Below are 15970 nucleotides of genomic sequence, written 5' to 3'. Positions count from 1 at the left end.
TTTTTCTAGCAATTCGTGGAGCTTTTCCAGCAGGTTGGACGCAAAAAGGGAAATATGCATCACTTGGAGGAGCTCGCTGTGGAGCAGAGAATTCATTGGGCTTTCCAGGAGTGATTTGGGCCACCATTTGTTGGAGATTTGGAGTGCTAGCTGGGCACAATTTTGAGGAAGTTTCTTGTGCCATTGAGCCATCATTAGGGACTACGTGGGCCTGCGCAGTGGTGATTTTGTGCCACACGTGGGAGCTTGGGAGAAGGCTAATTTGGGTGTTGGGGTGAGCTGACATTTGTGGAGACTTCCGGAGGGGAATTTCATTGGGCCTTGCTACCATTTTGGGGACCTCAAACAATGTTATTTTATGGAGGGTCGATTTGCCCAACAGTTGGAGGAGAGCATGGAAATTGGGGCTAATTTCGGAGGTCAGCATTAGACCAAACCCTTTCTGGGTTTTGGTGGGTTATTTGTGGGGAGATCGGGTTAATTTCCCAAAATTTTCTGAGCACTAGAGGAGGGCCAAACAGCAGTTTCTTCCAGCAAGCAGTGCAGTTTTCCGCGCATAGCATTTGTGGGGAGCATCTTCCTAGCAGCTGAGCAGGCATTTTCATCACCTGGGCCTTGTTAGCTTGCCTTGGGCAAGCCCAGGTGCATACATTCTGAGCTTATATTGTACCCCCTTTGCATTATAATAAAATGGCTCAGTTCTGCGTAGTTTTTGGAGTATTTCCGAGTATTTAATTTTGTGTGAAATTTTTGTGTTGCTTTTGCTATGCATGCTTTGTTTATCGTTGTTAATTTTCCTTAGGGATATTACAGTGGTATCAGAGCTCATAGTCTTGGCTCAACGGCAACTACAGATTACTCTTGAAACAGAGAACCTTGGGTCGGAGGCTGAGGGGGGCAGATATGGGGGACAACCCGAATGATAGAGTGAGTAAAGAAGAGGAGTTTGCCCAACATCTCTTGAAGGCTATCCATGACTTATCTAGGGGTATTGATGAGTTGAGGCAGCAAAACAACAGTAACAACAAGGGCAAGGGTGTTCAGGGAGATGTACATTTCGGTGAGGGCTCAATTACCTCACACCACCAGGCAGCAAACCCACCCAACGTGCTTCGTGTCTCTAGCACACCACCAAGTCGACCATCCCTACATTTTTAGCATCAGGTGTCAAAGGGTTGCAGGAGTAGGAGGACATGCCCATGGGGGACTATTTAGTGGAGTACCAATCATGTGCAGTTGATTTCAGAGATGCCATCACCTTCAAAGATTTTTGCCAACTGAAGGGCAACAATAGGAGCAAGGGGCGGAGTGGAGGTTACACACATGGCACCTATTTGCAACGCATGCTAGGAAGGTTATTCCTTCTGACTTTTGATGGCTCACCTAAGAGGTCAGCCAGGGCATGGGTTGAGAAGTTGGATGTCTATTTCCATCTTAACCAGATGACAAAGGTGGAGGCAATCAAAATTGCCACTTTACACTTGGAGGGAGAAGCCCATGATTGGTGGTTCCATGGATTGACCACGATGGGGCATGCAGGAGTCACAGCCTATGAGGATTTCACACAGAGGGTACTTGAGCGTTTTGAGAGGAGAGACCCGGAGGAGCACTTCAGGGAGTTGACACGACTCAAGCAGACTGGTAGTGTATAGGCATACATCTTTGGGTTTTTTAGAGTATCAGTGATGGCATTGGATCTATCGAAGCCAGGAGGGTTTTCCTATTTTTGGAGGGGCTAGCAGAGCCACTGAGAGGCTTGGTGAGGTCCAACCAGCCCACAACTTAGCAGGGCGCAGTTGGTAGAGCCCGAGAACTGTAGGATACTCTGCCCAGGGCCAGAGTGCAACGACCCACCAAACCTGTATGCTAGCAGAGGGGAAGAGACAATAGACCCCCACCACAGCGAGATATTCAGGGGCGTGGGCAGTTGGATGATGAGGCTAGGAGGAGCCTCCATCGAAGGAAGTTGTGCTTCACTTGCCAGGAGCCATGGGCACCAGGACATCAGTGTACCAAGGGCAAGGCACACTTCATAGAGGTATTTTCTGGGAGTGAGCCGGAGGATGATGTGGAGCAAGAGATAGGTGTTGGAGATGATGAGCCACTGGTGGCTGGAGGTAGAGGTGGAGGCCCACCACCCCCATCAGAGAGAGCCCCTTTCTTACTAGCAGAAGGAGTCATTGCCTCACTTCAGGGAGTGTCGAAGTACCTCACTTTGAGGATCAAGGGCAATGCCTTTTGGTGCTGGTAGACAGTGGGGCCACGCACAATTTCATAGATGCCCAGATGGTGGAGAGGAGAGGCATACACATAGAGTCCTTTGAGGGATTCTCGGTTTTGGTGTCGGGAGACTGTACCATGCAGTGCACTAGATATGTCCCTGGGATGATAGTGGTGATGGGGAACTACTCTATGACAGACCACTTCTTTGTGGTTGATGTTTCATGCACCAACATGGTGCTTGGTGTGCAGTGGTTGTACTCTCTTGGGCGCGTTACTACTGACTGGAAGAAGTTGGAGATGGAGTTCACGAGGCCTGACGGGAAAATGGTTTTATTGAGGGGCATGCACTCATACCCCCCATAGACGATGTCAGCACATAGGATGGAGGCAGAATTGAGTCATGGTGATATAAAGTGGGTTGTGGAGCGGAGGATATCTGATGTAGGTGGCAAACACCAACCACCACACTCGGACATCCAAGCCATTCTAGACAAGTACCCAACAGTGTTTAGAGACATTCTGCCAGGACAGCCACCTGATAGAGGGTTTGAGCACACTATTGAGCTACATCCATGGGTGTAGGCAGTGATCACAACCCCATACCGACATCCATGGGCTATTCATGAGTTGTTGGCTTTGGGGCACATTAGGCCCGGCTCCAGTCCCTTTGCTTCAACAGTTGTCCTGGTGAAGAAGAAGGATGGCACGTTGAGGATGTGCATCGACTATAGAGCCCTCAACAAGAAGACGTTGAAGAACCGATACCCCATTCCTTGCATAGATGAGCTTATGGATGAGTTTAGAGGAGCCAAGTACTTCTCTAAGATAGTTCTGCATTCCGGGTACCATCAGATTCGAGTGACGACCACTTGAGTTCTTGGTTATACCCTTTGGGTTGACCAACACTCCAGCCACCTTCCAGTCTTGCATGAACCACGTGTTCTGCAAGCAACTACGCAGATTTGTGTTGGTGTTCTTTGACGACATATTGATCTACAGTAAGACGTGGGAGGAGCACCTGCAACATCTTGAGGAGGTGCTTCATATTTTGGAGGGACAACAGTTCTATGCAAAATTGTCCAAGTGTGAGTTTGGGTTGACCGAGATGCTCTACTTGGGGCATATCATTGGAGAGGATGGAATGCGAGTGCATGAGAAGAAGATTAGAGCCATCCAGGACTAGCCATTTCTCCAGAATGTGACCGAGCTGAGGGGGTTTGTCGACATTTTCACATATTATAGGAAGTTCGTAACAGGCTTCTCACAACTAGTAGCACCCCTCGCGGATCTAACCAAGAAGGGAGCATTCACATGGACTGATAGGGAACAAGCAACATTTGAGCACCACAAGGAGGTGATGGGTAGTTTCCCAGTATTGGCTCTGCCTGATTTCACACTGCCATTCACCTTGGAGTGCAATGCATCAGGTGAGGGCATTGGTGCAGTATTGTCACAAGGGGGTCATCCTATAGCCTTCAAGAGTCGGAAGCTCCTTAATCACGAGAGGATGTACTCGATCTACGACAAGGAGATGTTGGCCATCATGCATGCTTTGGCCAAGTTCCGACAGTATTTGGTTGGTAACAGGTTTAGAGTGAAGACTGATCATAACAGTCTTTGCCACTTTCTGGGGCAGAAGGGCCTCAATGACAGGCAACAAAAGTGGGTCAGCAGGATTCAGGCCTACGATTTTGACATAGAATATGTCAAGGGCAAGCATAATGTGGTCACAGATGCCCTATCTAGGAGGCCCACGACACTTTCCCTCATGAGCATCTGCCATGATTAGAAAGCATAGTTGTTGGTGGAGTACTCCAAGGATCGACAGGCGTGTGAGATCTTGGAGGGTACCCATGGGGATGAGCGCTAACGTGTGATGGCAAATGTCATTTATTACAAGGGGAGCATCTATTTGGTTCCTCGTTCACATTTGAGGGAGAGAATCCTCCATGCAGCGCATGATTCACCATTTTCAGGACACCAAGGGTTCTTGAAGACCTACAGACAGTCAAAGAGCGCTTCACGTGGAAGGGCCTCAAAGGGGATGTGCTGAGGCATGTATGGGAGTGCGAGGTTTGCTAAAGGAACAAAGCGGAGTTGACTCATCCAGTTGGGTTATTACAATCACTCCCTATTCCGAAGGGGAAATGGGAGAGCATCTCGATGGACTTCATCACAGGGCTTCCCACGGTGCAGGGCCGCGATTGCATATATGTAGTGGTGGACAGATTGACGAAGTATGCCCATTTCTTCGCCATTCCCACCAAGTACTCTGCTTCGCAAGTTGCAGAGTTTATTTTCAGGGAGGTCTTCCAGTTGCATGGTCTCCCCAAGACCATAGTGAGTGACAGGGACAGTCGTTTTATGGGGGCTTTCTGGCAGGAGCTTTTCAGGCTGGTGGGCACAAAGCTCACACCGAGTACTAGCTACAACCCCCAGACTGACGGGCTGACTGAGATAGTCAACAAATGGCTGGAGGGTTATTTGCAGAATTGCATGACGAGGCAGCAACATGCCTGGGCAAGATGGCTACACTTGGGGGAGTATTGCTACAATACTACCTATCACATGTCCATTGGTATGTCACCTTTCTGAGCTTTATATGGATATGATGCTTTATCTTTTGTTGACCTTGTTTTTGGAGACAATCAGGCCCCAAGGGCCAAAGATTGGATACAGGAGAGCCAAAACATTCTTAAAGCTCTCAAAGATAATTTGCAAACAACCCAAAATCAGCAGAAGATGTATGTAGACAAGCATAGGGTTGAGAGACATTTTGAGGTGGGGGACTTAGTCTTCTTGTACCTCCAACCTTACAGGTAGTCCACGCTGAAGCAGAAGGGGGCCGAGAAACTGCAACCACAATTTTATGGCCCTTATCAGGTGACCAAGAGGGTTGGTGAGGTGGCATACGAGTTGGAGCTTCCGCCGGGGAGCAGAGTGCATAATGTCTTCCATGTTTCGTGCCTCAAGAAGGTACTGGGACAGCATGTGACAACAGCCACTAAGCTACCTCCACTGGATGATGATGGGCATCTAGTTCTTGAGCCTGAGGCTATCTTGGAGAGCAGGGAGAGGAGATTGAGGAGTAGAGTCATCAGGGAGTTTCTGATCAGATGGAAGAACCTACCCGATGAGGACGCCACTTGGGAGGGTGAGCAGATACTACAACATCCAGCATTGCAGTTGCTTGAGGGCAAGCAACATCTTGGCGGGGAGGACTATGATATTCCCACTTAGCAATGTTGCTAAGGGAAATATCAATTTTGATCAATTTTGCCAATTTTGGGTTGCAACTTAGGAAAAGTGGGTTGTGGGGCCCCACTTGCAATTTTGGGCCAAAAGGAGACTCCAACATAAGGGAAAAGGGAAAATTGAATTGCTAGTGGATGGTGGGGGCCACCCCCAAAAGGAAATACACTCCCCTTGGCTAATATGCACTCATGGAGGGAAGAGAGATGAGTGGGTCGATGTATGGGGCCCACATGGAGAATTGGAGGCTCAAGGCTAAATAGGAGGTGCATTCATCACTTTGGGGACTTTTTTATCATTTAACATTTACACTTACCTAGCACGCTTGAGTTGAGAGCCAAGTCTGCAAGTGTTGTTGAGCACACGAGATTTTCATGCGAGAATCTCACCCTTCCTTCAGTGGACTTCGAGTGACGGCCCACGGAGGTGATATACACTACGTTTGGGAGTTACATGGGAGTTTGTCTAGCAACTCGCGGAGCTTTTCTAGCAGGTTGGGAGCAGAAAGGGAAATACACATCACTTGGAGGAGTTGGTTGTGGAGCAGAGAATTCATTGGGCTTTCCGGGAGTGATTTGGGCCACAATTTGTTGGAGATTTGGAGTGCTAGCTGGGCACGATTTTGAGGGAGTTCGTTGTGCCATTGAGCCATCAGGAGGGTCTGCGTGGGCCTGCACAGTGGTGATTTTGTGCCACACGTGGGAGCTTGGGAGAAGGCTAATTTGGGTGCTGGGGTGAGCTGACATTTGTGGACACTTCCGGAGGGGAACTTCGCTGGGCCTTGCTACCATTTTGGGGACCTCAAACAGTGTTATTTTCTGGAGGGTCGATTTGCCTAGCAGTTGGAGGAGAGCGTGGAAATTGGGGCTAATTTCGGAGGTCAGCGTTAGACAAAAGCATTTTTGGCTTTCGGTGGGTTATTTGTGGGGAGACCAAGGTTAATTCCCGAAATTTTTTGAGCACCGGAAGAGGGCCAAACAGTAGTTTCTTCCAGCCAGCAGTGCATTTTTCTGGGTCCAACGCAGGGCATTTGTGGGGACCACCTTCCTATCAGTTGAGAAAACATTTTTATCACCTAGGCCTTGTTAGCTTGCCTTGGGAAAGCCCAAGTGCATACATTCTAATCTTATATTGTACCCCCTTTGCATTATAATAAAATGGCTCAGTTCTGAGCAGTTTTTGGAGTATTTCCGAGTATTTAATTTTGTGTGAAATTTTTATGCTACTTTTGCCTTGCATGCTTTGTTTAATGTTGTTAATTTTCCTTAAGGATATTATATCCCGGAGCTATAAAAGTTGGGAACTAGGTTCTGCATACCTCACTAAAGACAGCATGCACAAATCCAAGATGTCCTCAAATAGTTTCCTCCTCCTCCTCTTTTATAGATCTGATGGACCCCTCTAGAAGTCTTATTTTATTATTATTTTAATCACTTAGTACCTTTTTCCCTCCTTTTATTTTAATTAAAATAATTTTTTATTTGGGAAAATGGTAAATCGGCCACCATCCCTCCACAGGACACTAAAAGTCACTTCCCACCATCTCACCCTATAGATCATCTCGTTTCGGTTCCTACAAGCTATTACACTAAGGTGTTTCGTCGAGTATTCCTCCTGGAATGTCACCTTAAGCATAATTAATTGAGTTAGGCTCAATAATAACCCCATTTTCCGAAAGTTGTCGAAATGCAATGGAACAAAAGGCAAGTTGTGCAAATGATGGAATATGCCAAGTTAATGTCATTGGATCCCAAAGAAACTCCTCAAAATCCCATAAAGCCCCTCTAGAACCCTTGGGCCTATTGACGGAGTAACCCTGCTCCTGTGACCTAGCTACCTCCAATCCTATAAGTCCATCTTGACCATGCCATAGGGGAAACCAGAAAAAGTGACATGACACTTCACCTTTCCCTTAGTCTTAATTTATGGTTTTATTAAGCCAAAATCCCTCACCCTAATCTCCTAAGTAATCAATGACTAGAATTAAATCCTAAGCCCCACTTGAGATCGACATTTGAGATTATATTTAAGTCACTTAAACAATTTTATTATTTATCCTTAGAACTTTGGCCTAATCGTCCACAATGATTAACTAAATTAATTATTGTACTTTTTTTAAGTTAACCTTAGGAAAGAAATCCTAGAATTACTTATGCCAACAAGCAAGCACCTAAAGAGGCAATCAAATATCTTCTACATGCTAAGACACCAAGCCAATGTACAAGGCCTTCCTATGCTACAAAATCACCATCCCAAAGATGCAAACTAGGATACTACCTAGTACTCACTAGCTAACCTCTCTTTCACGAGTTATTCCAATGATCCTTTTGTGTTGGGATCTAGATGACACATCAGTTGTGGAAGCTTCTTCTGCCTCTATTGTTGGTGGGGAGCATGGTACATCTTTTACCCATGCTACTTTGTATCATTAGGCTGGGAAATTAGTGATTGTTCCATTGGAGAATGTGTGGAGGGAACACTATCAATCACATTTCTCTCAATCCCTAGATTTTCATGTTTCCATTTTTATTTATTTATTTATTTATTTTGGATATATGGAGCTTTCCAGATAAGCTTTGCTCTTTTTTGATGTTTTGAATTTTATCATTGACATTTTAACATAATGATAGTTGATAAATGTTAAAATTGGAAACTAGGGTCAAACTCCACATGGGTCATCTCATTTATGATAGCTGATATTTTTCTTGGATTCCTCTCTCTGAGAGGTGTAGGATTGATCTAAAGATCATCTGATTCTGACATGTACAAATGAAGATATGAATTTATTTATATTATGGACAAATTATCAAGGTCGGTCAGCAAGCAAAACAGGGATTCAAACCCCAACTCATCCTCAACATTGCATATAAAAGGATACCTCAAGTCATTTTCACCATCATCTCATCTCACATCTCTCTCTCTCCTCTTATGATTGGGTACACATTTCTGGGCAATCTTCTCTCTCACACATGCGAAGGAAAGGAGGACAGATTTATGTTGACTAGCGTTGACCGAGCTGCATGGAGGTTGTTTGACTGCGTTGACTTAATGCATTGACCTATTTTGACTTCGTTTTGGGTGAGGTATCTCTGTCCTAGCAAGCCGCGGATCTGGGCACTAAAATCAAGGCAATCTGACCTCTCCTTTGACCAGCGTTCACTATTCTAGGGCTGGCCACAAAGTTGACTTTCGTTGACCAGTTTTTAGTGGACATTTTCGGATTGTTTTGGGCTGATTAGACTTGTTGTTGGAGGCCGAAGTTGACTGGGTTTGACCAAGTTGAATTAAGGAAGAATTCAGCCCTATTGACCAGCATTGACTTTTTTGGTTAGGGCTCATTTGCTACTGTCATAAATTATCAGATTTGTAAATTGTACTATCTCTCTCTCTGTTGAACTTGAATATAAGAAGAATTGATCAGGGGTTTCCCCACATTGGGGGTTGTGCCCTCTTGTCTTGGCTTGTCTTCTACTATTTATGTTTATGTTCTATCTGCATTTTACTATCATGCTGATGTGATTGCTAAACTGGATATTGATATTGGGCTAATATAGAATTTGAAGTAAAATTGCTCTAAAGCATAGAACATACCATTGTTACCTAAAATTAACATGGTAACAGAGTTGAGGTGAAGACAAAGCCCAAGCAAGAGTGAAAGAGCAATCACCAAAGACAGACAAGGACAAAAGGCTCAATTGGTTCCTCATCCCAATTCCAGGTTGAAGACAAGCTCCGTGAAAAATCTGACTATCATGGATGAAAGATGTCTATTGATCTGACCTTGGAAGAACAAAAGTGTTGGATTATGTAAAGAGTAAAATCCCTGAGCCTCCTTCAAATGCACCGGCTGCTGCGAAGACCAAGTACAATAGGGTTGAAGTCAAAGCAAAGAAGATTATCAGAGATTCCATTGACAAGCGTCTGGTGGCCTACATCTCCGAATTGAAGACCTCCAAGGAAATCTACGACAAGTTGATCAGCATGTTCAAGGTTAGTAATGCTAATCAAATTTTATTTCTCAAAAATAAGTTGAAGGATATTAAGAAGGGCAAGGACGAGGATATTCAATCCTACTTCTTAAGGATCACTAAGATCAAGAATGATCTACTTTCGATTGGAGAAGTCATTCCTGACAGGGAACTTACTATCACTACCCTTGGAGGACTCCCACCCGAGTGGTATATATTTAGAACCACTATATTCAACAATGATCGAATTCCGAGCTTTAAAGAACTGATGTCGAGATGCATTCAAGAAGAAACAAGAATGGTGGAGCAAGAAATGCCTTCTAATAGAAGCAACCCCGATGCATTCTCCGCTCATTGCCAAAAGGAGAAATAATGCAAGGTCTAAAGGTCATTTCAATGGATCTACGGGAGGAAGGGCAGGTGCTTTGTTTGCAATAAGTTTGGCCACTATGCAAGGGAGTGTCCAAATAGAAGCGACACATCGCATGATGATGATCACAATCATTCTAGGGGCAACCTCAACAACAACGATCAAAGGAATGGCAGATCCAATGGCAAGGGAAAAAGGAATGCGGGACATAAAGGAAATGGTCGACCCTCCAAGAAAGCAAGGAACTCCAGGTATGAAGAATCAAATGCTGTTAACAATAAGCAAAAGGAATACTATCTTATATCGACCCTCTCCACTACCTCTCCACCGGACACTTTGGGGAATTGGCTAATTGATAGTGGTGCCTCAAGGCACTTCACCGGATACAAGGAAGCTCACTCTAATCTAATAAAAAAGGAAACAAACTTGAATATCATCCGTGGAGACAATGCCACCTATCCCGTAAAGGGAGTAGGGAACGTTACCCTTCAATTGAATCATGGTAACACTATTCATTTACAAGAAGTACTATATGTACCTGATCTCAAGAAGAACCTGGTGTCCATTTTGGCAATGGAAGACAAAGGATTCAAGGTGGCATTCATCGGTGGAAAGGCACGTGTTTGGAAAAAAAAAATTAAAGATGCTTTTACTCTTGGATTCAGGGTTGACACTTTGTATCAAGTTGGAGAAAGTCCATTAGGAGCCATGCCTTGCGACACATCTCTACAATCTGAACTATGGCACCGAAGGTTTGCCCATCTTCATTATAAGGCCCTACCCGATGTCAGACAGATGGTGACAGGCATGCCCGAGTTCAAAGTAGAGCATGAAGGTGTATGTCCTGGATGTGCTGAAGGAAAACTTACAAGGGGACCATTCCCCTCAAGTAATAGCACGAACACAGATATATTGCAATTGATCCACTCCGACATATCTGGTATGATGCTCGTAAACTCTTTGGTAGGATACTTATATTATCTCACCTTTACAGATGATTATTCTCGCAAGACCTGGATCTACTTCTTGAAAAATAAGGATGAAATGTTCACCTGGTTCCGTCACTTCAAAGCCTTGATTGAAAACCAATCCGAGAAGAAAATCAAGATATTGAGGACTAATAATGGGACCGAATACGAATCCAATGAATTCCATGATTATTGCGGAGAAGCTGGCATTAACAGGGATACTACAACGCCATACACCCCCAAGCAAAATGGTGTGGTTGAAAGGAAGAATCACACTATTGTAGAAGTTGTTTGTGCCATGCTTCACGATCAAGGGCTTCTGAAGTTCCTATGGGTTGAAGCTGCAAATATTGTCGCGTATGTTTAAAATTGATGCCCTCATCAAGCATTGGACACCAAGACTCCCGAAGAAATGTTCACTAGTAAGAAACCCGATGTCTCTCATTTTAGAATTTTTGGAAGTCCTGTATATTTTCATGTGCCGAAAGAGAAAAGAAGCAAATTGGGTACATCTAGGAAGAAAGGAGTCTTTGTGGGCTATAGTGAAAATTTTAAGGGATATATAATTTATGTTGTTGGTCAAAGGGAAGTTGAGATAAGTCATGATGTCACCTTCGACGAAGATATAGCCCTTAGCAAGATCAACAACCTTCCTATCCCAAGGAAGGACAAAGAAGCTGACACCGGAAAACAGGGTGCAAAAGAAGATGAAACAATGACGAATATTGATGAACTTATGGATCATATTGATCCTCCTCCTCAAGAGCCCTCCTCCTCCAAGAGGAGACCCTCATGGCTTAGGGAGACTCTCGAAGATGCTGAGAGACATATTGCACCAAGGGGGACTTTGCGTGAAAGCAAGAAGCTGAACAAGTATCAAGGATACTTGACCATCATGAGCACTATCATCCAAAATGAGCCTTCATCATTCGAAGAAGTCGTGAAGCAACAAGTATGGAAGGATGATATGAACAAACAATACGAGTCAATTATGAAGAATGATGTTTGGGACGTGGTCCCTAAACCCCAGGACAAATCAGTTGTCACCTCTAAGTTGCTCTACAAAATCAAGCATGGCACTGATGGAAGTGCAGAAAAGTTCAAGGCTCGCTTTGTTGCTCGAGGCTTCTTTCAAAAGGAAGGATTAGATTATGATGAGATATTTGCACCTGTTGCCCGATACACCACCATCAACTCGATCATAGCCCACGCTGCCTCGCAAGGATGGAACCTACATCAGATGGATGTCAAGACCGCTTTCTTACATGGTTCGATCAAAGAGGAAGTCTATGTGGAACAACTCGAGGGATTTGAGGTTCATGACCGGGAATCTCATGTATGCAGGTTGAAGAAAGCTCTCTATGGTTTGAAGCAAGCACCCCGGGCTTGGTATGAGAGGATTGATAGCTATCTGATGAAGCTGAGATTCACTAGAAGTGAAGTTGATCCGAACCTTTACTTTAAGGTTGAAAATGATAAACCTCTCATACTGGTACTTTATGTGGACGACCTCTTTCTGACAGGTGCAGACCCTCTCATTCACAAATGTAAGAGGGAGTTGGCTTCTGAATTTGAGATGAAGGACCTAGGACTGATGCACTACTTCCTAGGGTTGGAGGTCTGGCAAAATCCAGGAGAAATTTTCCTATCTCAAGGAAAATATGTTGTGAATATATTGGAAAGATTTGGGATGGTCGACTGCAAGCCTGTGATTACCACAATGGAACTTAACTTTAAGAAGTTATGTGGTAGTGCTGCCGGACCTGAATTGGGAAATGATTTTGTGTATCGTCAACTCATAGGAGCACTGATGTTCTTGGTGAACTCCCGTCCGGACATATGTTTTGCAGTTAACACGTTGAGCCAATATATGGTTGAGCCTCATCATATACATTGGATTGGTGCCAAGAATCTTCTGAGATATCTTTGAGGCACAATCACTCATGGACTGAGATACACTGTCGGAGATGTGAGGCTGCATGGATATTCTGATGTTGATTGGGCTGGCAGTGTGGTGGATCGCAAAAGCACTTCTGGATGTTGTCTTTCTTTGGTTCTGCTTAGATATCCTGGATGAGCAGAAAGCAGAAATCGGTTGCCTTAAGCACCGCTGAGGTCAAATACATAGTTGCTAGTATGGCCTCCTGTGAAGCTATCTGGTTGAGGAACCTCTTCAGTGAGTTGTTTGGATATGTGTTGGATACCACCGTGATCCTCTGTGACAACCAAAGTGAGATGCAATTATCAGAGAATCATGTGTTTCATGATCGCTCCAAGCATATAGATATCAGGTACCACTTTATCTGGGATATGGTACAACGAGGAGCAATACGACTCCATCACATTGGGACTGATGAGCAAGTCGTCGATATTCTAACAAAGCCCCTGGGGAAGGTCAAGTTCTTGGCCTTCCGAGAACGACTTGGAGCCGTGGAGAGACCCTCTTATGAGGGTCTTGTATGATATGGACATTGAGCTCTGGGAGCTCCGGAGGGCTTCGGGTACTTCTTGGAGCAATGACCAACCATAGGGTGAGTGCTTCAGCCTTCCCCTAGTGGTTTGTTATGTACAGGGTGAGTGGTTCAACCTTCCTCTGTGATACCCCGTGGCGACATGTAGGCAAGATGAGTGGTTCATCCTTCTCTTGCTGAGACATCCTACCCATGCAGTCTCAGACTCATGGGAAGTACCTCTCATCTGGCCAATGAGTAGGAAATGAGGATAGGGACCATAGTACTACCGATGGACGCATCGTGTGCTCTTGTACTCCCTATGCTAGGATGACCGATATTGATCTGGGATCAATTGGAAATGACTTCGGGTCAGTAAGAGTGGTATGAGACACTCTCTTTTGATTAGAACTAACTTCAGGTCAGTAAGAGTGGTATGAGACACTCTCTTTTATTTGGGACTGACTTCGGGTCAGTAGAGAATGGTATGATACATTCTCGATCACTTCTTCTTCATAGTTCGGCAAAGCAAAGCAGTCCAAAGCAGTTCATTGATGGCAGAGATAGTACAAATTAGCAGATGGATTAGCAGATGCAGTTCTCCCTAGTTGAGAGGGAGTGTTAAAATTGGCAACTAGGGCAAACTCCACATGGGTCATCTCATTTATGGCCGCTGATATTTTTCTTGAATTCCTCTCTGCAAGAGGTGTAGGATTGATCTAAAGATCATCCGGTTCCAACATGTACAAATGGAGATATGAATTTATTTATAATATAGACAAATTGTCAAGGTTGTCCAGCAAGCAAAACAGGGATTCAAACCCCCAACTCATCCTCAACGTTGCATATAAAAGGAGACCTCAAGTAATTTTCACCATCATCTCATCTCACATCTCTCTCTCCTTTTGTGATTGGGTGTGCATTTCTGGGCAATCTTCTCTCTCACACGTGCGAAGGAAAGGAGGACAGATCTCTGTTGACTGCGTTGACCAGCATTGACCAAGCTGCAGGGAGATTGTTTGACTGCATTGACTTAATGCATTGACCTATTTTGACTTCAGTTTGGGTGAGGTATCTCTGTCCTAGCAGGCCGCAGATCTGGGCACTAAAATAGAGGCAATCTGACCTCTCCTTTGACCAGTGATGACTGTTCTACAGCTGGCAGCAGAGTTGACTTTCATTGACCAGTTTTGACTGAACTTTTTCAAACTGTTTTGGGCTGATTAGACTTGTTGTTGGAGGCCGAAGTTGACTGGGTTTGACCAAGTTGAATTAAGGAAGAATTCTGCTCTGTTGACCAGCGTTGACTTTGCTGGTTAGGGCTCATTCGCTGCTATCATAAATTATCAGATTTGTAAATTGCATTATCTCTCTCTCTGCTGAACTATTGAAGAATATAAGAAGAATTGATCAAGGGTTCCCCACATTGGGGTTTGTCCCTGGCTAGTGCCACATCTTGTATCCTCTTGTCTTGGCTTGTCTTCTACTGTTTATGTTTATGTTCTATCTGCATTTTACTATCATGCTGATGTGATTGCTAAACTGGATATTGATATTGAGCTAATATAGAAATTGAAGTAAAATTGCTCTAAAGCATAAAACATACCATTGTTACCTAAAATTAACAATTAATGATATTAATATATAGACTCCAATCAACCAACCTATTATGAATATAGGATGTAAAATTGTAATTATTATTTCTGAGAGTGATGTGATTACATTTGATTTTTCGATTTGCAGAAATTAATATATTTCAATTTTCCTGAAACAAAAATATAAATTTGATTTCAAACCAAATTTTTTGTTTATGTGGGAAATAATGAATCTAAAATTTCAATTTTGTTTTTTTTCAATGTAAAATTTTAATTTAAAATATAATTATATTAAAAATTAGGGTTAGGGAGTCGATTCCCTGATCCTAACTTTGGGACAGATACCACACCACACAAGAATCTTCTACCAATTCCAACCTACACCCATGATTTGTGTAACTTGATTAAAACTTCAAAAATAATTGTTGCAATTATTATTTCCAAGCTTTGTGTGTCAATCTACTACATGTACACACAAGAATCCATTCATGCCAGTAGATATGCCTAAAAATCTTCTAGTCCCTTGCTACTAATGTATACCCATCAAAAACTACCAATGGATATAATAGCAATAACTATTAAGCATATGGATTGCCACCCACAGTAGCAGCAAGAGCTTACCTAATAATATTTACCAAATTAGGTGGCCCATTATAACTTGTACCTAATAGATTGCCAGCATAAGATCATTGTCAATATTTTTTTTAATCAGGAACTTTTTCTGTAAAGAAGCTACTTTTTGTCAACCAGTGCTGTGGTACACTACCATTATATCATGCCACTCATTCCATAAATCATGGGGATAAGTTGTTGATTGTTAGATTTTCAAGTTGCTGGACTCATCCTCGGGTTTCATGACTTCATAGTTCATATGCAAGTGAAGTTATGTCAAAATTGTGATATAATCAACTGTCCCAACAACCATATTTAATATTTGGAAAGTTATCATAATAGGCAACTATAACAATGACCCAACACTCATCAAAACCTTAGTACTAAATGCACTTGTAACAGCCAGCTGAAAACCATAGTAGTAGATTAACATGAATAGTGAGAATAGATGAAAGAGCTATGGATAAAATCACTTTTATAGCAAGCAGCCAGTTTGATTTTCAATAGGGTTGAGCTTATATGTGCTTGCTCA

At 43.6% G+C, this 15970-nt stretch overlaps 1 protein-coding gene across 1 annotated transcript in view; it reads right to left on the bottom strand.

Moving 5' to 3' along the window:
* The window catches only part of LOC149260193 (thioredoxin-like fold domain-containing protein MRL7L, chloroplastic), a 139244-nt gene that overhangs the window by 69809 nt on the left and 53465 nt on the right, over nt 1–15970 (bottom strand). The window lies entirely within an intron of this gene.

The sequence above is a fragment of the Pinus tabuliformis genome, chromosome 6 (assembly GCF_031772625.1).
Source record: "Pinus tabuliformis cultivar Carrire ecotype Pingquan chromosome 6, CPIR1, whole genome shotgun sequence".
NCBI lineage: Eukaryota > Viridiplantae > Streptophyta > Pinopsida > Pinales > Pinaceae > Pinus > Pinus tabuliformis.
The sequence above is the reverse complement of the archived record's forward strand: the minus strand, read 5'-3'. Positions and strand labels throughout refer to the sequence as shown.